We start from the raw sequence: 10,383 nt of genomic DNA, 5'->3' as shown, positions 1-10,383 counted from the left end.
ATACAGTTGTTTTCTATTAAATTCAAATTATCCCTAATCACAAATTTGCCTTAACTCTAGTACTTGCAAGTATTTTTTTCTGTGGCTCCCTCGGTGGTCGAGAACAAGTGCACTTGCTGCTACGCTGAGTGGTGTCTTCGCTAGATGGTAACGCACGTAATGGTGTATGCGCTTTCTCCGGATTGTTGTGTGATTTTTTCCGGGCTTATCGTGCGCGACACACGGCCTTCCCGGATGCCAAAGGTCGAACCGGCCAAATTATATAGGGATTTCAACACTCCCAGATTGGTACCTTCGCTTGAAGGAATTTCATCTTCAAGCGAAAACTCAATTAGGCTTAATTGTAAATTCATACTTTTTGTATAGTTACCTTAACTAATACACCACTCAAAATAAAATCTTTCTCTATAATTTTCTCGACTTTCACTGTGATTCTTTTACTTCATCTAGATCTAAATTCAAATTCAAATTTCAATCATTAATCACTTTATACTTGCAGAACTTCTATCACCTTATAACCACTTTCTTTGTGTATGAACTCCTATTGTTTCCTACTAACTCAAACGTAGATCCGTTCTCTAAGCCGGTTGAACTGAAAGAGACCTTTCAATCCTTTTCAAACCCAATATTGACCCATGGCGATCGACCCGAGAATCCCTTTCGTCACCGATCACACAGACAATGGATTTAAATCGCTGACAAAACCCTTCTGGCGTCTTTCGGTACAACAGGATAGAGACCGCGATCTAGTACCTCGTAAAAGTTGTATCGAAGTTATAGCGTTAGTCTACAGTTAATACTTTTTTTTTAACCGTATGGTAAATGTGTAACATCGTTACATTACCCCCTACTAACGGTAAAAAATAAATGAAGTAAACTGAATTTATTTTTTATGACCAAAAAGATAAATTAGTTAATCATATCGTGTTTATATTTTTATCGAAAGTCGATTCTAGAATTAGAAATATTTCAAATAGATCTTTAGCTAACCGGTTACTCTAACACTATTCTCAGTTGTGAAGACTTCATGTTACCAGGTTTACACGAATGTGGATATTTACATCTTGGGTTTTATTTTTCTTCAACCTCCAAAACACCTTCTGGAATAAAACCTGCTCACACCAAGCAATATCCTTATTTTTTTATAAGGGTATGTTGATAACTTATCAACCAAAATCCATTTCAACTTCGCTCTATGCAACAACTAAAAAACAAATCTTAATTATCCGGAAAACTCCGAACAGAAACCTAAAAAAAACCGAAAACTACCCAAAATGTTCTGCAATCACTAACTAACTTGATTTCAAATAAATATTATTTGAACAAATATCGGTGTAACCCAGTTCCAAATGAAATCAACTGTTTCCAATACAATGTTGGCTCACATCTCTGTATTTGACTTATCATCAAAACGATAAGTTTTTGACAGTATATTGACACAAGGTTTGTTTACAATCTCAAACAAAAGCGAATTCATTTATTCCTTTGAATTTTTTGTAATCGGTGATAATAGTTCGGAGTGATTGAACTGCAACTAAAAAGATTTGCATTGTAATAAAGGTAAGTAGTGAGTATTATTAATTTAATACTTCACCTCTAATATTCTAATTTTTTGTTTCAAACTGTGATATTGTGAAATCAATTAATTCATTTTAATTTGTTTAGGATCGGACCAAAGAGAAGTCGGAACGAATTGCAGCCTGGTCATCATCTGGCCCTACAGACTCCCACGGACTTCCAGCGTACTCTCCCTTCTCTGCTCAACTCGGTGAACTCCGGGCCGTTTCAGGTAAGCTGACCGCTAATTCATAGGGCTGTAACTTTCCTGTTGGACCATCCTATACAAGAATAGTTCTTAAATTTCACCAAACAATTCGGAACTAAAATTTTATTTACATTGCAGGTATTTTAGGACCTACACTTCACAAGGATTGCTCGTAGTTTTAATTGTTGTTAGAGACAATCTGTGGATACCAAACAACAGTTTGTATTTTTATGGATAATATCCTTAGTAACTCTGCATATATGCAAGAGACATAGCTTGAAAAAAAATTTCTAATTTCATTTCTTCTGCAGATCGGACGCATGATATATGCCCAAAGAATTTCCCTGCAAATCTTCAATCTCGTAACAGGACGATCCGATTTTTCCTACTACCTTCGCCAAGGAAAACGTATCTGCCAATTTCGCAGAAAAATTTTTGGATTTATTGGACTGGACAAAGTTTTTCTTCATCACCGTTTCTCCTATTTCAAACGTAAGCAAATTTTTATTCGAACGTAGATTGTAGTACTTCGCGTATCTATTGTAAGCCTTTTTAAGATTCTCCTTAACTTTTTCGAAGATTTTTTTCAAATTCTCATTTATCTCTGTTGGTTCAAAATTCACTTCATCTTCTGTTTCCCTCAACCGTTTATATTCGGCTCCTGAGCTAATGTAATTACGACCAAAATTTATAAAATATGGCGTAAAATTAGTTGATTCGTGAACTGATGTCCTAATTGCCATCGCGACTTTTTGAATGTCTTTGTCCCACTCTTTGTGGTCTCCTTTCAGGTATGTTCGAATAGCTGCTCCTATCACACGATTTACTCGTTCGGTTGGATTATTCGCCGGATGATAGTTGGCATTCCTCCAATGCGTAACGTGATATTGTTTTAAAAAGTTTCCAAAATCTTTTGACTTGAACTGTACACCATTATCTGATATTAGTATTTCTGGAATACCAAATACTAGAAACACCATGTTTTCCAGAAACGATATCATCGCTTTCGTTTTCGCTTCACGAAGCGGCTGAATGATTACGAACTTCGAGAACAGATCTGTTATTACCAGCAGAACAGAATTTCCGTTTTTTGATCTTGGAAAGGGACCTACGAAGTCAACTGAAATTGTTTGCCAAGGCAAAGAAGCCAATTTCTGCCTACCCATTAGAGGTGTTCGATTTGTATTAGGATATTTTGTTCGCTTACAGGTTTCGCAGCCTTGACAATATTTACGTACATCGTTGTCCATAGCTGGCCAATAATATTGCTCCTGAAGCTTTTTCAAGGTCTTGAATTTCCCAAAGTGTGTAACATCGTGTGCTTGTTGCAATATCTGTAATCGCTCATGTTTTGGTGGAACGTATTTCCACTGATATCTTGAGTCTGAAAGTTCCGATGACACATATTTATAAACGCGACCGTTTTTAATCCTGAAATCTTTAAATTTCACGTCATTTTCGGAGATATTTTTCTTAAGATGCTCATAGTCCAAATCTTGGGTATCTATATTGTTAACCATCCTCGAAAGCGCATCTGCTGTGATGTTCAAAGAACCTTTTCTGTATAGCAGATCGAAATCGTACTGTTGCAGTTTGAGTGCCCATCTGATCAATTTTGCTGAACCTTTCTCTGCGCTGATTTTCTTCAGCCAAATTAAGCTTTGGGCATCAGTTATAACCGTAAAGCGTGATCCTTCGACATAGTGTCTAAATTTTTCTATGGCCAATATAACTCCTAAACATTCCTTTTCTGTTGAAGCATATTTCTTTTGAGCTGCGGACAACTTTTTGGAAAAGAAAGCTATTGGTTTGCGTACACCTTCCTGAATCTGCACCAAGACTGCTCCTACGGCTACGTCTGACGCATCGGATTCTATTATAAATGGGCTGCTAAAGTCTGGGTTAGCAAGCACATTCGGCGAAGTTAGCACAGATTTCATTTTTAAAAAAGATTCTTCCGCTTCTTTTGTCCAATTTACTTTTCCCTTCCCCTTTCCTTTTTTCAACAGATCAGTAATCGGAGCTGTTAGGTCACTGAAGTGTTCAATGAATTGTTTATAGAAACTGACCATTCCTATGAAACTTCTGATCTCCTTCGGTGTTTTAGGGTACGGATAGTCTAGAATTGGTTGAATTTTCTCACTATCAATGGCTAATCCGTGCTCAGATAATGTGTATCCTAAATAGCTAATCTTTTTCTGACAAAACTTAGATTTCTCAAGGCTAATCGTTAGATTTGCTTGCTTCAATCTCTCCGCTACGATTCTGAGAAGTCTGAAGTGTTCGTCTAAAGTTTTTGACGTTATGATTATGTCGTCAAGATAAACATATACGTAAGGTTCCAGATCGTAACCCAGAACTTTGTTCATCAGTTTCGTCTGTGTTATCGGGGCTCCTTTAAGTCCAAATGGCATAACTTTGAACCGAAACAGCTGTTTCCCTGCTCGAAATGAAGTGAAATCTCGGCTTGTTTGTTCCAAGGGAATTTGCCAGTATGCTTTCGACAGATCTATAATAGTAAAATATGTAGACCTTTCGATGCGACTTAAAATGCCAAGCATATCTGGAAAGGGGTATGCTTCATTTTTAGTGACGTCATTAATTCGTCGACAATCTAGGCAAATGCGCCATTCTCCTGAAAATTTCTTCACTGGGAGTAGTGGGTTGCACCATTCAGCCTGAGAATCTTCAATAACGTCAAGTTCTTGCATTCTTTTGATTTCCTTATCAATCTCTTTTTGTATGTGCGGTGAACATCGGTATTGAGCTGGCTTCTTAGGTTTTGCTCCATCAATTAGTTCTATCTTGTGGGACAATACCTCTGTTCGCCCTAATTTCCCTCCATTAATTCCTTTCAGCAGATCTGCAATTTCATTTAACTTATTCATTTCTTCTACCGTCAAATTGTGCTCTGTGGTGATTTCCAGCAATTTATTTTCTGGTGTTTCGGCAAACGAAAGTTATTTTGAATGCATCCCAGAAATCGATTCCCAAAATCAACTTTTTCGACACTTGTGGAACTAGAAGAGTTGGAACCACATTCGTGCGTCCATCAAATGTGTATGGAATAAACACGACTCCCTCACATTTATATGATGTTTCATCAGCTGTCTTAATTTTTAAATTAATTGGGTGCACAATAAATTTATGTTTTTCAATCAATTCTTTTGAATTTATAATACTGGCGCTTGCTCCTGAGTCCAGAAGTGCCTCAATATTCGTACCCAAAATGTTGACCAAAATGTGGGGACATTTTTGTGGTTTCGTATTAATTCGGAAAGTTGACGAAAATTTGTGGAAACATTGATCATTTCGCTCAATGTACCCTAATGCTGGCATGTTCGGAGGATTGTTGCTTTTAACAGAAAGGTCACCTCCTATGAGCTTCCTGAATTTCCGTTTTCCGGCCTCGTTGACGGGAATCGGTGGTTATTCGGACAATTCGATGTTATACAATTCATCTGTCCGCAAAAATGACAAAATATTCTTTTCGGTCTGTTACAATCGCGCCAAAAGTGCCCAAATTTACGACAGTTCCAGCATAATATATTTGCTTGATTGTCGGTATGTTGGTTGTGTTGATTTTCTCCATAAGCCTGGTTCTGTGAACCTTGAGTCAGTTCAGAAGCTGTTCTTCGGTTCCCGGTTCCCTGATTGATAGCATTTACCTGTTCTTCTGCCTCCTCCTCATAATAATAACCCTGTTCTTCTACACAATTTATTTGATGTGTTCTTGGTCTTTGAAAATTCGAATAACTCCTGTACATTGACTTATCGAGTCCATGACAAATAGTAATCAATTCCTCGATACGATCTATTCGATATATTGTTAGAAAAGGCTTATATCTATCCCTCATATTTTCAAGCAGAATTTCCAATTTTCTATCTTCACTCAATGGTTTTGTTAATTGTTGAGCCAATTTTTCGATAGCTCCCACAAACGCGTTGAATGTCTCTTGTGGTAGCTGTCTTCTATCCATTATTTCACGTTCAATAACTCTGTCCTTATTTGGCTGTTCGAAACGCAAACGAAGTTGGTGCTTAAAGTTTGTCCAATTCGTGAATTTGTGACAGAAGGTATAGTACCAGTCTTCTGCTTCTGACCTCTCTTTGAAGAAAAAGTTCGCTTGACTCAACAACTCTTGTTCTGTCACTCTGTTATTTTTCGCCAGAATTTCCACACGATTTAAAAATTGGGTTACTGTTGGTCCTCTAGAATCGCCACTGAAGAAAATTCTCCATTTATTCACCGGGACCTGCATTTTGTTTCTAGCGTCATACGACGGTCGATTCCATGCTGACGGTCTGAATGCTTCTTCTACTGAAACATGCGATGCAACCGAATTCGGATAGTTCATATACTCGACATTTAAAAGTTGCGAAGTCGGTGGCGGAGGTGGTGATGATCTTGGCGGTGGTGGTGTCGATGTCCTCTGTTGATTCACCAGCAAAGTTATTTGACTCATCATTGCTGCCATTTGGGTTGATATTGTTTGTTGAATGTACATGTTCATTTCCTCTTTCCATTGGTTCATATTCATTGCCTGATTTTCATTCACAGTGCTTCGGCCTTGTGTTTGCTCACGTCGTCTTGGTAAAAGAAGCTCACGTAAACCTTGATTATTATTTGTCGTCAGTTCTTCAGAAAGCAGTAAATCGTGCTGTCTAACCATTCCTTCATTCATAGACTGTGAAACTCTTACATCAGTACCTCCTGCTGCTTCATCTAACAATCCCTGAGGTTCACTTCGACCGATTGTTGTGGAATTTCTCTGACTAAGATCAGTAATCGCTTCCTGTATGTCAATCATGTTGTCATTCACTCGTGGTACCTCTGGAACCCCCGAAAAATTCAAACCAATTTCTTCCTCCATCCTACGTTCAAATTCTTTCGTTTGGTCTTGTGAGAAGTTCAGCCGTAAACACGATGAAATTTGGCTGCTTCTTCTGTCTTGAGGATTTCCGAATCTGTCTAGTAAATTCTCAACTTCTGATACTAATTCACCTTTCAACCGTTGCTGCTCTCTTGTGACTGCACTCGAACGCAAAATTCTAAGTCTGTAATGCCTGAGTCGCGAAATATATTTTGGTTCAGGAAACAATTCAAGTAAATGTTTAATATTTTGTATATTTGATTTCACGATATCGTGTTCTTGAGTAATTGTTTTCTTTACTCTGAACACAACCGGTTTTCTAATTTCCTCAACTTGCGCTTTCCGTAATCGTTGACGTTTTTCTTGCAGTGAACCCTCAACCGATAAACACCTCAATTTTAATTCATAATTAATCTCATCCACTACCAAATCATTTGGATTTATATACGATTCCAAATTTTCTCCCTCTGGAAAATTCATTTTAATAATAAAAATTTTTTCTTTTTATTTCAGGTTGTCTCAATTTCCAAGATGTGAAGTGTGATGCAGAACAATTCGTTGGAGCTTCGAAATGAAAATGAAATCCAATTTACCCAATACAAATTCAAATAAACTTCGAGGAAGTTGTAACTTAAGTCTTCAAAACTATGAATTTCAAATAACTTATCCGAATATTTACTTTACAAAAAACTAATAATTCAAATTTTAACCACTAAACTAACCCTATTAATAATAAATTCAATTCAATATATCTACAAATTCAAATAACAATAATAATATATACAATTGTTTTTTTAGAACCAAACCGTTAGTTGGGCGCCAAATGTAACGGGAGGAAGGATATCGAGGACAAGGAGGCGATACAACCTTCACTTAAGCGCCAGGCAAGTTATTACACTTGCCGTGAAGGAGCGAGATTTGTCTCTTCAGTTTCCCGTGTCCGACCGTGAGACCTCAGGGCGAGTTCCTGCCAACGATCTTCAACCCACACTTGAATTGTCTTGGCGCTCACCAAGGAATAGAATTCAATCAAATTGGTATTCAAAACATCCAGGATGGAAAGGTTTCCTTTGAAGGTTTGCCTTCCCAGAGCCTATGCTACCTCGAACCCGAAAACCGAGCAATTGAAAAGCCTCCAAACAGCCAAAATTCAATCAACATAAATTATAATGTGAAATACAGTATCTATACAGTTGTTTTCTATTAAATTCAAATTATCCCTAATCACAAATTTGCCTTAACTCTAGTACTTGCAAGTATTTTTTTCTGTGGCTCCCTCGGTGGTCGAGAACAAGTGCACTTGCTGCTACGCTGAGTGGTGTCTTCGCTAGATGGTAACGCACGTAATGGTGTATGCGCTTTCTCCGGATTGTTGTGTGACTTTTTCCGGGCTTATCGTGCGCGACACACGGCCTTCCCGGATGCCAAAGGTCGAACCGGCCAAATTATATAGGGATTTCAACACTCCCAGATTGGCACCTTCGCTTGAAGGAATTTCATCTTCAAGCGAAAACTCAATTAGGCCTAATTGTAAATTCATACTTTTTGTATAGTTACCTTAACTAATACACCACTCAAAATAAAATCTTTCTCTATAATTTTCTCGACTTTCACTGTGATTCTTTTACTTCATCTAGATCTAAATTCAAATTCAAATTTCAATCATTAATCACTTTATACTTGCATAACTTCTATCACCTTATAACCACTTTCTTTGTGTATGAACTCCTATTGTTTCCTACTAACTCAAACGTAGATCCGTTCTCTAAGCCGGTTGAACTGAAAGAGACCTTTCAATCCTTTTCAAACCCAATATTGACCCATGGCGATCGACCCGAGAATCCCTTTCGTCACCGATCACACAGACAACCGCATGTGGATTTAAATCGCTGACAAAACCCTTCTGGCGTCTTTCGGTACAACAGGATAGAGACCGCGATCTAGTACCTCGTAAAAGTTGTATCGAAGTTATAGCGTTAGTCTACAGTTAATACTTTTTTTTTATCCGTATGGTAAATGTGTAACATCGTTACAGGCACTAGGTACTAGGCATCAGATGTCTCATTCCTGATTTGCGCTAATCTGGCTCTGAACACGGTCCCCATGAAGGATCGTGTCAACCCCTGCATGGCCTCACTGCTTGCATAGACAACCATGGGATCACTGATAGCGACTATGTACAACGAGCGGAGATAGCGGCCCGAAGTTGGGACCCAATAAAAATATGAATTTTCAAAAAAATCCCACTGAAATCGAGAGCGAAATTGAAGAGGTGAGCATCTTTGGAAGAAGGGGTCAAGTAATGAGATCCCCTCCGGTGTTGAACCAATCTCCAGCACCAAACCCGAGTAGCCACAAACCCAATGAAGAGCAGCCACAATATGAAAAATCAAAACTGAGTGAAGCCAAGAGAGCATGCGATGAACTTTACGAGTACATCAAGCCTCGCAGTAACGTTCATGCTGTGATAAGAAGTCTCACGATAAAAATCAAATCTGCAATTGCAGCTGCTGATCGTGAACAGCAAACCTGGAGAGCAAGAGCAGAAAAGGCGGAGAACACGCTGAAAGAGGCTGTACAAAGTAGACCAAAGGAAGTAGTTTCCACCCCCTTGGGAGATTCCAATCCATTAACCGGAAAAAGGAGAAGGCAAACTCCTGAAGAAAAAAGACTAGCAAAGAAACAGAAAGATGCCAACGAAGGTACTAGAGGTGAAAGTAGCGAAAACAACAAAGATCCTAACGGGTGGCAAAAAGTTGAGAAAAAACAGGAAGTGGGTTATATGTATGGTATAACCGCAAGGGTGACGTAGGACTATCGTTGATTTAGAGATCATTTGTTTGAAGTTGAATCTAAATCCATTCTGAATGAATGAATAAATGAATATTTGGGGGACTTTGAAAACGAGAGCGTTACGTTGGAGGCACAAGGTTTTATGCATCCAATATAGGATACGAAAAACCTTGTTCTGAATAATAATCTTCAGAAACTTTCCTGCTAAACTGCACTTGATTGACAAATCACAAACCCAAATGTATTATATGGATATTTTATGGATAGAAAACATTAAAATAAACTCTTTCGCTTGAATGTAATTTTCAATTCCAAGGGGAACTGGTAGATTATTTTCCAGCAATGATTAGATATTTCCACATTTTCCTCGATACTGGAAGCCCACCAGTGGTTAATACCTAAGTGGTGCGGACTCAATCCACTTCATTCTCAAGCAAATTCTTGCATGTTTTCAAGCGATTTCTTGCAATAAATTCTCAGACCACCAGAGATGCCAGATTTACAAATATGTTTGTAAATTTACAGACATATCTGTAAAACATTCATCACATCAAAAATATTTGACTCATCATATGACATTTTTCCATAGTTTTAATACAGAAAAGTTATTATATTTAGTATATATATCAATACACATGACGTTAGACCAGCGATACTCAACCTGCGGCCCGGCAGTCCTTCTTGTTGGCCCATCTGGTGTGTATGATGTTTGGAACTCATACACATAAGTACTTCTGCCTTGACATCACTGCAGACGAAAAAGAGGATACGGTTATTCACAATTAATGAACAATTCTCGCGTAACTTTTGAAAAGGTCCAATGTAACATTTTCGCCAACTCGAGAAAAACGTAGTTGAAGACCCGAACATTATTTCGCGAATTGTCTTAAAAGCTATCAATCTTTATCACTGTTTTCACCACTAGCTGTCAAGAATAACTTCGTAAAACCA

General features: G+C 38.0%; 1 long non-coding RNA gene across 1 annotated transcript; it reads left to right on the top strand.

Moving 5' to 3' along the window:
- The first annotated feature begins 1,443 nt into the window (after positions 1 to 1,443).
- Positions 1,444 to 7,836, top strand: LOC129762733 (uncharacterized). Its single transcript, XR_008740706.1, has 5 exons — positions 1,444 to 1,560; positions 1,666 to 1,789; positions 1,904 to 1,983; positions 2,077 to 2,257; positions 7,153 to 7,836. It is a non-coding gene; the product is annotated as an uncharacterized LOC129762733 (long non-coding RNA).
- Positions 7,837 to 10,383: the final 2,547 nt, after the last annotated feature.

Source organism: Toxorhynchites rutilus, chromosome 1 (genome assembly GCF_029784135.1).
Source record: "Toxorhynchites rutilus septentrionalis strain SRP chromosome 1, ASM2978413v1, whole genome shotgun sequence".
Lineage (NCBI taxonomy): Eukaryota > Metazoa > Arthropoda > Insecta > Diptera > Culicidae > Toxorhynchites > Toxorhynchites rutilus.
The sequence above is the reverse complement of the archived record's forward strand: the minus strand, read 5'-3'. Positions and strand labels throughout refer to the sequence as shown.